We start from the raw sequence: 14,141 nt of genomic DNA, 5'->3' as shown, positions 1-14,141 counted from the left end.
TTAGTGAATTTAAATGTGGTTTACTGGGACCGTTGGGTTTGCAGACTACTAGTTTGTTATGTGATCTATTTACAATAGAAACTGAAAGTGACATACAAGATGCTTTAAGCTTTATTTTGAGAATGCAGATATGAGTTATTTTTAAATATATTGAATATTTAAACACTTGGCAAACTCAAGTCATGCTGGGAAAGAAAAAAATACATAAAAGCTAGTTTTGAAAATGTGTATAGATTTAGTTAATTTAGGTGTATGTTTACATTGTGTTGCTCACGGACAGAAGTACACAGTTCACTGAAATTTTAAATCCCTCCACAATGTTGAGTGATCACAACATTCTTAAAAGAACCTCTTGAAACCTGCACACAGTGCTGCACATATGCATACGTCCTCATATATCAGTAATAGTGGTCAGGTTGGCAGAATGCTCCACCAGTATGTGTACCAGCTGTGGGTCCCGGCCTGGCATTGTGCTCTGCCTCAGACAGAGGAGGCTCTGTGGTGGAGGTCTATGTCACGCCATCAGAATGTGTGGCAGTGTGCATTTGGTCCTGAGAAAAAGAGCCTGAGCACTGCATTATCAGCTGGAATGATAACAGCGTGGAAACACTGAGGCCAACAGGAAACACACACAGGAATCCTTCCCAAGACCTGGTCACTGTTCTCCTTTCACTGCCAACAACCCGCCACACGGCTCGGGTTCAGACAGGCTCCTGCCTGGCTCCTGGTCTCTGGATGCAGGTTCAGGACACTTGCAAATTTGAAAGAAAAATGAACGGGTGATTTCATGAAGACACATGTTGAGTGAACTAAACAGTTGTTTGTTATTCAAGGTTGAAAGATAGATCATTTTTTTAACCTTTTTTTTTTTTACAATTTACAAGTATTATTTCCAAATAACAATTACAAACATAGCATATTTTGATGATTTATATATAATATGTTAATAACTTCTCTCTTATATTCTTTCAGGGATATATTTTTTTAAGAAATTTGCTTTCTAACTGAGTATGTGTTATTTGCCAAATGCCAACAATTACTAAATTTTTCTGAAAGACAAGGAATCCATGTTTTACTTACTTTCTAATCTTTTATTTTGATATAACAAATGTGCATGTCAGCACATGACCAGGGAATCCTGTTTGCATCTTCTTTTCCATAAAAGTCTTCCAATGGCTCCCAAGATGACTCATTATTATTATTATGAATATAATTATTAGAGAAAATTATTTCAAGGAAAATAAAGGGATAGGATATCTGGGGTAAGTTAACTTAACATTTTAACGATCAAAACCAGTTCAAATGTAGTAATGAGTTCTTTGTAAAATGGAAAACATGTATGCAGGTGAGTATGTAAGACCTGTGTGTATTCAAACTATCAGACTGTATGTAGCATTTCATTCTACATTCCACCAAAAAATATTTTACATTACTAAAGCATTTAAAAGTGATAATAAGATTAACAAAAATAAGTCAAATCTGATTCTACTCACTGGGAATCAAACCGCTTGATGTGAACGTCATCTGTTCGCTCGCCATGTGGAAAAACACCTACATCCCACTGACCCTCTTCATGTTGTGCACACATGACGTTACTTCCATGTATAAACACGTATCAGCAGCGGCTATGTGAACACAGAGCCGTAATTAATACCATGTACAATTTCCCCTGTCCCCCCATAACACACACACACGCACACGCACACACGAACACACACACAAACACACACACACACACACACACACATACATCCCCGAGCCCCAGATCAACTTGTGGAGAGGAGCCGAACGAAATGCCCCCTCCACATCTTTCTCCACCCCTCCTGTCTCCTCCTTCTCAGGGGGGGGGGACACGAGTGCAGATGTGAGGAGGGTCAAATAAATAGCCGTGATTCAGCCACAATTCCAGCCTGACATCCACTTAGCCTCAGGTTCCCTCTGCCAGCAGCCACCTGTTGCTCTTCTTTAAACACTGCCTGCTGAGGAGGAAGTCCTCTCATGTGGAACCGAGCCCCCACCACCAATACGCTCCGAGGAACTGTAATGGCTTAAATAAAAGTGTACCGGGCCTCGGCGACGTCATTCAAGTCTTTTACATGCCGAGAAGGGGAGAAAGACAGGGGGGGGGGGGGGGGGGGTAGCTCAGAGAGATATAGAGAGATGCAGCCATGTGGCCAGATGCTATGACCATCAGGTCTGTGTGTGTGTGTGAACAGAGAGACAAGAGGGATCCAATGTTCAGGGTCTGGATATAAAGTAGCAGGATACAGACATCTGGTGTGATTTCGCACTGTGAGGTAAAGTCAGATATAAAAGGAGAGAAGCACGAGTGCAATTTATTTGGGTCATTAAAAATCAGAATCACCGTGCACGCTTTCATGGCAGTATTTTGCATAAAGGCACGGGCCGAAAACAGGTATCCTTTGTTGCATGTACACATGGACGTGCACGGCAACCTCCTGTTTGCCCTGTTAGACTGGAGAAAAAAAGTCATTATTATTGTGGCTGCATAAACATATAAGTTTGATAAGGCAAAACACCTAAGGTTATTTTGTCATGTCCAGGTTTGTATAGATGGGATTCGACCTTGGGAGAACTTTAAACCAGAAACTTTGAATTACTTAAAATGCTCTTTTGACCAAACCTAATTAAACACAAGCAATTACCAAAGTGAAATTAGCAACATTTAAACGCGTCCATTTACTTGATTAAAGTTAGATGATGAGAGTGAGATAAGTGGAGACCAATACTCCAGGAGATGAGAGCAATAGGTCTAGATATTGGGTGTCAGGTGAAGCTCTCACACAGACTCCGAGTGGGACTGTGACAAAAAAAAAAAAGAGTGAAGGAGGCACAGGTAAATAAATGAAGAGTGATGACCGTGTAACATCCTCCCGGTCGATTGAGTATCGTGTAAAGCTCAAAGGAGTGTCGTATGCTCCTACACGGGCCCCGCCGCAGATGCGAGAGGCCTCTGGTTACATTGAGGAGAAATCCTGCCTGCTCAGACCCAGCTCCATTACTGAGGCCGGAACAAAGATTGAAGAGGGTAACTGGCTGTACCTGCGGTGAATGTAGAAACATCCAGATTTATGCAGCTCAAACACGTCAGAGAGGATGCTGCGGGACTGACAGGGTCAATTAGGATCCCATTAGAAGGGGCTGCCGGGGCTGCTCCTTTGTGAATCTGGGGAACCAGGTATTTCACCGAGTATCCTCGTGTTAACCAGTAGCAGGAGAGAACAGGCACCCAGCAGGGAGAAAGTAGTCAGAGCGAGCCTATTATGTTTCTCTGCAGAGCTCTGCCTGGCCTCGCTGCTGCGGATGATTGTGGAGGCAACTGCTACCATAGCTGGGGGAACAGTAAAGCATCTGTCGCCTCTTTTAAATCCCCAAAGGAGCCAGGAGCAGGTCCAGAGTTTCACTGGCCTTACTTACAGCAGATGTCATAAAACCAAGTCCCAGGACGTTCATCCAATCAGTGGCATTTAGAGGGGCAACACTGTCAAAGCAATAATTAGCTTGAATTGACCTGTTTCTTTCTTTCTCTCCTTGTCTCCTTCCCTCTCTTTTCAGGCCCTGATATGAATAATGAGTTGAGGGGTTAACGGCAGGTCACTCAAAGCTCCCTATCTGCCATGTTATTTATTCAGGGGAATGAGAAATTGATCACATTATTGTGTTAAGAGGGACCTGATTCGTTATAATCAGCCCTGTATTGGCAGGCCGGGCCCGGGGGCCTCGCTATTGCATTAGGAATGCTCAAGCAGGCATAGGTCAGCCCTGCTCTGGCCATTTTACAACTTCACGTCACCTCGCTGACCTTTTGATGACACTGACAAAGACAAAAGAAAAGCAATATATGACAGCGCAATATTAGCTGCTGGACACCATGCATGCTCACAGCAGGAGGAGAAACGTCAGGGGAGGCAGGGACGGCCGTGTGACCTACACCTGTTCATGTGTGTTTGCAGAAAACTAAAAGTAGGATTTATATATTAACTGTGTGTTTATGTGCGTGTGTGTGTGTGTGTGTGTGTGTGTGTTTGTGTAGAAGGCTATGACCTGCAGCTATATTTTGTCACAGTGATGGACATTTATTGAGGAGGTCGTGCACAATCATTCAGCGATTGAAAACATTTAAAACTGTGAGCAGTGGTTGCTTTTTAAAACAGTTTCTACTTTCCTGACCGTTTGCTCCCTGAACGCAGCATTTTTCCAAATGAATGAAAAACTGTGTAAACGACCAGGTGCACTACCCTATTTTCCCCCGTGGTTACATCACGCCAGCTCATTAATCACATGAGTCTGCTGCTCTTGTTTGCACTAGGGCAGAACGCACTGGTTAGTGCTTGTTGATTTAACCATAACACCTCAGCACATAAAAATGGTCCCAGATCTGAGTTTAATCTTCAACGAGACTGCATCTCTTTTCATTCCATTGGCAGCAACCGGCCTGTTTCTCAGCTGCTGTCCTTCACTCAGTCTTATTCAGGTTAGTAATGGCATTGCAGAGGTGCAGGGACAGAAAGCCAGCACAGTCATCACATCGAGGACGCTCTCTGTGTTCAGTTTGTCAGGTGAGCCAATGAAGCTTATTCAAAACAGAGCTTATGAGCATAAGCTCAGAAGTATCACACTTTTTCAAGCTTTGCAACCTGATTTAGAAAAGTGAGAAGGTTGAGTCTTGACATCTTTTCTGTTTGACTGTTTCTGAGCAGATTCTCATGTTCTGAACCAAAGTGAAGAATTCAATGGATAACTAGAGCACATATCTCTGTCGACGTCCAAATGTCCCCTGAAATTCAAACTGCACCACATTTTTAACGCTCAGAAATATCAGCTCCCCAAAAGTGCCAGATGTCTTTCATCAAGATCAATGAATGATTTCCTGAGAAATCATTGGATATGTTGAAAAGGCTATATATCTCTCATTCTTCAAATGAAGTGAATATATATTCTAGTTTTCCCGATCAGCACCAAAATCTTCATGTTCTTTTTATTCCGTCTGGAAGTTTTTGCAGAATCCTACTAACTTTCAATCTATGTATAAAGATGTTATAATAGCCATTTACAAACCATGGCCTTTGTATAAGTCACCATATTAATTAAAGGAATCCCACCTGGTAAAATGATAAATGGTAAAAATGTGTTTTATTTTACACTACAAAGTTCTTAACTGACACAATTCTCTTTGACTTGAGCCGTTTCTGTTCAAACTGCTTTTTGCTTTAATTAAAACTTAAATGAAGCAACACCAAAGACGCTCGAGTAAAATATTTCAGTATGCTTTCCACTTGTGGAAAAACTCTCTCTCCCGACTTTCATCCTCCGACTCCCCCGTGATCGCTGCGCCTGTTTACAGTGAAAAACATCTGCATTGAAATTATTTCACTTCCTGGGGCTTGAATAAAATCAAGTCTCCACAAAACAACAACAGGAAGAGGGCCATTTTTACAATAGATGTGTTTAAATATGTGCAAGAAACTCTGTGACGCCTGTGAGCACACACTGTGTCAGCGGGGACTAGTGCAAAATAGAATTGTTTACACCTTTACACAATTTACACATTAGCGGACACCATGAGAAATGTCAACCCTAAAACAATGTCTGTCTTTGGCCTTTTTGTTTTAAACACACATCTTGATCTTTAACCATTCAACACATCAGAAAAACACAAAAGCACTTGATTGCAACTTACTTAATATTATTGCTGTTGCCTTCACTCTGTATCTTAAATCCTTAACTAAACCTAATTTTGGAGTAACTTTATAGCATTTCACCAAACTACACTGAACCTTTAAAGATATTTTTGTCTGTCCGTTTTAACCATTTTATCATTTCTTCTTTGTCTCACTGCTGGTCTGTCAGTGTGAACGTCGCCTTGCATGCAGAAAGAGCACTAACTAGTTAATTATTAGCCAATAGCAGCCTCTGCCTTGCCTTAGGCTTTTAAACACACACAGGATCTCCTTAAATTTGCTCCCTCTACACACACTGACCAAGGAGGAAAAAGAAAACAACTAAAAATAAACTGTATTTCACCTTAGCATTAAATTCTTTCTTTCACAAAGGTAATTCAATAAATATATGTATCTGAGAGCCAAATAGGAGCACTATGATAATGTAAGAAGGTTTTAAAAAGCCCATCACGTATCTATCTATCTATCGATCTATCGATCTGTCTGTGTGTCTGTGTGTCTGTGTGTCTGTGTGTCTGTCTGACATTTCTGTTGAAACCGACATATACACAAGGAAGACTTTACTCAACGTTATTTGTTGTACATCTTATTGAAGACATGTTTAAGTAGTTTATAAAAGGAAATGTTACAAATAAATATTCATATTAAATTGGCCTTGTTTACTTTATTGTATCCTTCCTCCGTATTCCCTTTTTTCCTTTCACGCCTCAGGACGTTGCGCTTCAGAGACAAAACCGTGACACCCGCCCCCAAAACACACACACACACAAAAGGCTGCAGGTACTGGTGTAAACAATCCCCATCACTCTTCACGCTGCTTGAAACTTGTTTAAAAATGTCTCGGCGTCACCCTGAAACGTTTACACAAGCAATTGTACACGCAGAATTAATCTTACCGGCTCACAATTAAGACATTGAGGAATTTCCATCGACACGAGATGAGGCTGGCCACCTCATTCTCTCCCCTAACAGTAGCCTTGAGAGCGGTGTGTGTACACAAACCTCCTGTGGTTACTCAAATGTTGTAAACTGTATAACTAAAGCTTAGGCCTCATTCATAAGCTGTTTACCTTGTCGATAAATCACAGCATCCCTCCAGCGACAGGCACTGACAGGAGGCTAAAGAGGAGAGGGGAGGATTTTAATTTTAAAACTTGGGCCAAAGTAAACCTGGGTGGTTAGAGGTCACAAGTTTTTTTGTGGGATTGTATTAGATGTAACCAGATACCTGGGTACTTTAAGTCAGGCAAAACAAATATTATTCATCTGTTCAGATAATTACTTTAAAATCCAGGTGTTGTGGAATAAAAATACAGCTTCTCCTGCAGGGTCTGGAGTCCATGATGGACGGAACGCGTTTATGTGTTCGACAACAAAAACTGTGAAGCTGCAGTAGATATCATGATAAAGTCAAAACACTTAATTCCAACATGGTCCCAAGATGTTAAAAGACCGACATAAAACATTTAACACTGAATGTTAAAACCAAAACAACATCAGTTCAGACAAACAGGAAAAGTAAACAGCTCAGTAGTGAGGCAACTTAAATGTTTTAAAAGTAGCGGTAAAGATAGAAGAAAGTTTCCTGAATTCTATATTTCATATAGTGTTTTGTAACAGTTCAAGTTAATGTGTTACATTAAATCAAGGTAAACAATAAAATGCTAAAAACAAAACAAAAAAGAGCCTAAAAAAAATCATGGAGAAAACAAATTTTTGTGGGATTAAAAAAGGGACAAAATGTTTTCCCACAGCAGTGAAAGTAAATGAAGCCTTGAAAGTTAATAAAAAACAATCCTATTTCTGATGACTTTCCAACCCTCTCCAGAAGCAGTGATGAGAACAGAACCGTACTGTGGGGAGTAGAACTGTACTTTTCTAGTGGTGAGAATAGAGGCACAGAGATGAGGTTGATCCTGTTGTAACCAGGTTGCAGCTGGTAAACATGGGGCCAATTTCAACTCCCATATAAACCACTGGGTTTAGCGAAATCTATAAAAATACATCCTTATGTACTGGTTGTTTTCTGATATAAATCCGTCATGTATTAAAGGTCTAAATTCAGTAGAGTCAATAATATAACATTTGTGAACAAAGTAGAAGTATTAAGTATATGGAATAACCCTAGCACCACAGTATTGGTAGTATAAGCAGTTACTTTCCACTTCTGAAAACTACACCTAAACACAACAAATAAATGCAGATTTAAAAATCTAAAAAAATCTGGATACCAAACTGTCACCCTGTTTTAAAGTTTAGCTCTAATATGACCTCTGAGAGTTTGAGTCTACTTCATATTCAGTATCATTCAATATGTCATCACATACACGTACCCAAGTTATTCACTCATATTACTGAGCAAACACACACACGTGTTGTATTGCACATGCGATGCAGTTTCTGTTCGGTTGCCACAACAGTTGATTTAAATGGTGCATTAACAAACTGTGGTATTTATTTCTCCTTGTTAATAGAGGCACCTTCTTGTGGTTGTTAGTGCTGCAGCTTTTTATTGCAGCATCACTGCGGCGTTACTCACACTCTAATGGATGTGTTTTTGTTCATTGTACCTCGGTCCCAAACACTGTTTTTTGGTGTTATGTCGTAACGTAACAAGCCCGTTTCAGTCAGACAGTGTGGGGCTGGAACAAAAGGTAAAGACAGATCTGCCTCCAGACTGGAGGTGTGTTTACAAGCTGCTGAAAAGCCCTAACAGGTTCCTCGGAGAGGGGGGGGGGGGCTTCTCTTTCCTGCCGAGGGAGAGAGAAGATTACACATTCCTCCAGACGCTGCAGCCTGCTGGACACCACAGCGCCACATTCCTCATGGTTACAAGTAAGTGTTCACTTGATACCCCCTTCAAAAGGATGGCACGGCAAACCTGTGCCACGTGTCGTACGTGGAGGTGATGGATGATCTCGGCTGGGTTTCATATCCTTACATGCAGAGCTAAATATCCTAAAATCCGTTATATCTTTATACAACAAGTGTTAAGTGACAGTATGCATTATGAATTAAGAGCATATAAAACTGTCAGTAAGCACACTCGTGTCTTATTATTGACGCACTGAGGAGAAGCACCTGCTGTGACAGAAGCCCCCGGGGTCGTGACTCGTGACTTTCTCAGCTACAGGGGGTGTCGAGGGTCAATTTGATTCTCCGAGCATTTCCTCACTCACCTCTGCTAACCCCACCTTGGATCGATGACGCTTGACCCAACTCCACTGAAAGTCAGTCAAGTGCGCAGCGAGGAACCAGCAGACGAGAAACAATATTGATAAAAGGGACGAAAAATGCTCTCCTGCTTTCTACATAACATCTCATCTTTAATCCCCACTACTCAATACTCTGGGTAGTAGCCTTCCAGTACTGTTCACTATAAATGACATGAATTACAACTTTTCTTTTTATTGGATGGGTGATTGTTTATGATTCCTTCTGAGTGTGTTTGAATGTGTTTTGTTGTTTCGTCTATGTGCTACTGAAATAATGAAGACTTCTGAATAAATAATTACTCAAATATAAATTACACATAGTTGGAATAAAAAAAAACGACATCTCGTGAGGCAAAAGATCCTCCCTAACTCCTATGAATAAGAATTATTAGAAAAATATCAAATAAGTACTTTTAATTTCAATCTTAATACTTTTTAATCAATTAAAAGAAAAAAATGAAATTGCAGCTGAATGAGAGCAGCACCGACAGCAATCATAATAAATAACTTATTAATTAATCTGGTCCAATGAAGCACTGCAGGTCCAAACTTTACTCCGACTGTTACGTTATTTATCATTCAACGAGAGCACGAACCTCCGCCAAGACCCAACAGCTCCCTTGAATTCAATAACATAGATATCTGTTCCCTAAATGTGCAAGTTTTTTCCCATCAGGATCTATCAGTCATTTTCTGTGAAAATGGTGAAAATGGCAACAAAATTAAAAAGAAGGAGATTTAATGAAGGTGAAAAAAATCGTCTTGGATCTACCCTCTTTTTTCGGATCCAGACCAATAATTGAATGGGTTCTTTCCTGAGCCATACCGCATCCTTCCACCAAGGTTTGTTGAAAGTGTTTTTTTGTGTAATATGGTTACAAGCAAACAAACAAACCAACCAGCAATGACAACAAACAAACAGGCGTGACATAACCTTCTTGGTGGAGGTAATTATATGTCAAAAGATTTCAATGGCTAATGTCTTAAAGGACGCACAACTCATCAATGAATGTTTCATTTTGGACTGCTGTCCTCCAAACTTGAACAAAACACCCCACGGTGCAGCAGACGTGCCATTGTGTGTCTGTTGCACTGGCAGTAATACTGTCTTCCCCTGGTGAGGTCACCCTGCAGCCCACACCGAGTCTGGCAGGCCGAGTCTGCCGTCTGAGAAAAAAGATACCAGTCCCATTTACGACAGGCCAGCCCAGTAAAGCTGGAGTCAGTCTGCAAGTGAAGGATGGAATAAAAGAGTTTCTCAGGTTTAGAAGGTCCATCAGAAAGCACTGAGGCCCCGTCCCACTGAGAGCTGTGCCTCTGTCTATTACACTCACACTGCTCCATTAATCTATAATACACCTGATAACTGTACAACACACAACCGCTTCATCTGCTATGAAAATGTATACTCTAACTCTCAGCTTAAAGGAGCAGCTGCAAGGTGGTTGGCTACAGGTTAGAATGTCAAAGATCATTTCAGGAATCACTAAATGTGTTTAAATAATAACTAAATTCAAACACTGTGCACAAACAAGCCGGATTCCAGTAAGTGTTTACCACCAAATGCCTGTTATTGCAACATATAGGATTACAGGAATTACCAAACAAGCAAAAGTGCTTACAAACACTTTCATTATGTATGATATCACTGAGAAAGTATGTAAGTGGAAACGTCTAGTTTTACATTTTTGGTCATGGAACTCTGTGGCGGCACATGGCCCCTTTGTCAGAGCAGGATTATCAGGAGCGAGCGCTCACAAAAGGAAATGCTTGTGGAGCTACAGTAACAGAAGGATAAAATCAGCCGTGTGATGATTGGGGTGACACATTTGTTTGGCTGTAATGAAAATAAGCCCATTGATGGAGCATTCAGTCACTGGCCCGATCCCCCCCACCCCACATCCTGTCTCTTTATCCTTCATACAAGTGGCAGACAGATAGTGGCTTGGGGGATATTGCAGCAGCCAGTGGCTGAGAGAGGGGGACTCACAGTGTGAGTGTGTGTGTGTGTGTGTGTGTGTTCTGACTTGTCAGCCTGTCACTTTGCATAAACTGCTGATATGTATGACGGAGCTGTCTCCACTGCCCACCAGCTAATCAATTTATGTTAATCTGTAAACCTGTGGTAAATCAAAATAAAACACAGTGACAGGAAGGAAACAAAAACAAGCCAACACAGTTGTTTGTTTCAAACAAATAGTTTCTTTCAAAATTACTAGAATCTAGAAACCTAATTCAGGTGAAACACTACAAGGGCACACAGAGACATACACCACAGCTAAGGACATACAGTTGCCTTATGAAACCATTATTCATGAGATGCAGATTTGTATTTGTATATCCATAAATTATTCTCTGATAAATTATTGAAAATGTTGAAAATTTGAATGTTACAAAATTTGAAAAATAAATTCCTGAATCTGCACCGATATACAGTATATATGGGCCATGCCGCTCACAATTTCATGGGAGTAGTTATTGTGTAAATCTGCTGTCAAACAAACAAACACAGATAAAACATATCAGCTCCTTGGTGGAGGTAACAAAAATACATTACCCATAACGATAGAAACCATTTCTATCATTACAATAAAATGAAATAAAATCCTAAATCATGAATTATTCAGAATTTCAGATTTAAATTCAGAGTATTTATTTCTGTGACACCCCAATAACATCAGATAGAGTCATAAATGCTGTATCTATATATATATCTATAACTGCTGGATTGCAGGATTATGTTCTTAATACTTCAAGACAGAAGTTAATACTGTCTTTAAATACAAGATTAAACTAAATGAAGAGCAGAAAACACAACCATATAAAAAGTGAGGCCACCGTCTGACACAACTCTAACATGTGGGACATCGTAAAGAAGAAGAAGTTCAAATGTCTGAGTGATGTCGAGGTCTTGGACCCTCTCTCCGTCCATATCTGTGTTATGTCTCTGAGCCCGGCACCGGACCACACTGCCTATAAAACATCAGGCCTGATGGTTTACCCAGAGCCCACTTCAAGTGTTTGATCCTTGGATAGCAGCTGTGACTCACCCCTCTTTGTGTGTTTCAGCCACTGGACGCACACACACACACACACACACACACACACACACACACACACACACACACACACACACACACACACACACAGTGAGAACATCTCTACCGGAAACCTTCCTTAACTGTGGGACTGGATAACTTCAGACTGGCTGTGTCTGTCAGAAATGCACCCGGCTCCCCACCCGGCTGCCCCTCCAAAGCCCTGGGCTCAGGCGTGCCACACACAGGATTGAGATCAGTGTTCACCGTGCCCATGTTCACACTGCCACATGTCTCAGTAGCTGTGTGCAGCTGTTGTATAAGAGGACTACTGAAGTGGCTCGGGCAGGATGATAAAGAGAGCAGCAGCAGGCCCCGACCACAGGACTTGGTCTGGTCCGGTGAGGGGATGTCGAGCAAGATACTGCTGTTGAGACAGTGATACAGTGCATATGCAGATCCTCTGATATAACTGAACAAGAGTGAGTTTGTTAATAATATCACATTCTACCTCAAATTCAAAAAGGCTCTTATACTCATTCAAGCCAATACATACAATGCATGCCTGATTCAAACTTCTTCTAGCTATTCCTATTTGGTTGCAAGCCCCTGTTTACTTACATTAAACCACTGGATTGGATATGTGATGATAATGTTTTGTATGTACAGAGAAAATCTATTCACTGGTGGAATGTGACTGTGATGGCTGCTTATACAGCCACGCTGTGAACCAGAAGACGTAGGGGTGACTCTTTTGTTTAATTCCTTTATTTATTGTTTTAGCACAACACTTAAAATACACAAACATAAAATGACTAGAAACAGCTATTGGATAATATAACATACTCACTTTTATTAGAAATTTTGACAATAGAATATTTTTAGTCTTTTGGATTTGGGGATTTTGTAATATTGCCCTTAGTAATTTAAGTTATTAAATGTTTCATGAAATTCATTCAGTTTTTTGGAGATTTCAAATTTTAAAATGAGCAAATATTTTTAAAGCAGTTTAAAATGTAATTCTATGGAAAATAACCTGATGGATACTTAAGTTTACGCTTAACATGTGTGTGTTTAAGCTGAGGCCTTTCGGTTCTGTAGCCCCACCCAAGTAAATACCTTAAAAATAAAAGCTTCGATTGTTTACCTAAAATACTGGTATTTTTCTGATGGGAAACCTCTTGTAGAGAGACTCCTCTCTAAAATCTCTACAGAAATTGTTGGTGAAGAAAGTGTTTTCAACACTAAGAGTCTGTTGCTTCCATCCTCTGCTGCTTTCCTTTTACCATAAAATACAAATTACTTGTATTCCAAATAGTTTTGTCGCTCAAAAACAACTTAACCATAGAGGTGGCCGATCAGAACCATATAAGTCATTTTTGCAACAGTCATATTCAATCTTCCAAACAGCGTCTCTGTGCTTGAGCATCTCCTAACCACCAGCCCCCACCTCTCCACCCCCAAAATGTCTGCAAGCGCTCTGACATGGTGTTGGTGGTATTAGGTGTTACACAGGGGTCCATTTTTCTCTCAGTTGTCTGAGTGGAACACACCCGCTGCGGCGGGGCTCCCCCTCGGCTCCATGTGTGACAGTAATTTTACACAGCCGGGGCCCTTGGTCCCGGAGGTGGGCCATTAAAGTTCAGGTGAGGTTAATTACAGAGAATTGTTAAGCCTGCTGCTGTGTGCCGGGCGGGTGGGAGGGATTTGACGCCTCCAATGCTGATGCCTGTGTGACACGGCTTCACCGGCTCCACGGGTGTTCAGCATCAGATTTACACACAACACCTACAAAGGCCAATCATTCACTGAAACAGCTCGAAATTAAACCCCACAACATAGCCACATGAAACCACCACAGCTTGTTATTCCACTTGACGCATAAATTACCACACACAACATGTAATCTCCACATGAAACACATAGAAATTGTGTGTAACTACCTTTAAATAAGCAGCCAGATTTAGAAAGAGGATTTTACATACAGGATGCCATCTCTAATTTCTTACGAGAGGTTGAATTAACCCTGAGACGAGTCCGAGGCAGGAGCTGCAGCACAAACAGGAACAGAGAGACTCAAAGATGCAGTCTGATGTGTTTGAGTAAGGATGAGATTATATTGGATTAAAGGGGATTTTTGCAATGCAAATGAATGCACCTCTAATCAATAAGGCCTGTTCTACTCA

At 40.9% G+C, this 14,141-nt stretch overlaps 1 long non-coding RNA gene across 1 annotated transcript; it reads right to left on the bottom strand.

Annotated features, from left to right (window-relative positions):
* Window positions 1–215: 215 nt before the first annotated feature.
* Window positions 216–1,663, bottom strand: LOC133958850 (uncharacterized). Its single transcript, XR_009921734.1, has 2 exons — window positions 1,494–1,663; window positions 216–751 (listed from the first exon to the last, which is right to left on the bottom strand). It is a non-coding gene; the product is annotated as an uncharacterized LOC133958850 (long non-coding RNA).
* Between the last annotated feature and the right edge of the window lie 12,478 nt (window positions 1,664–14,141).

This window comes from Platichthys flesus, chromosome 1 (assembly GCF_949316205.1).
Source record: "Platichthys flesus chromosome 1, fPlaFle2.1, whole genome shotgun sequence".
NCBI classification, from domain to species: domain Eukaryota; kingdom Metazoa; phylum Chordata; class Actinopteri; order Pleuronectiformes; family Pleuronectidae; genus Platichthys; species Platichthys flesus.
The sequence above is the reverse complement of the archived record's forward strand: the minus strand, read 5'-3'. Positions and strand labels throughout refer to the sequence as shown.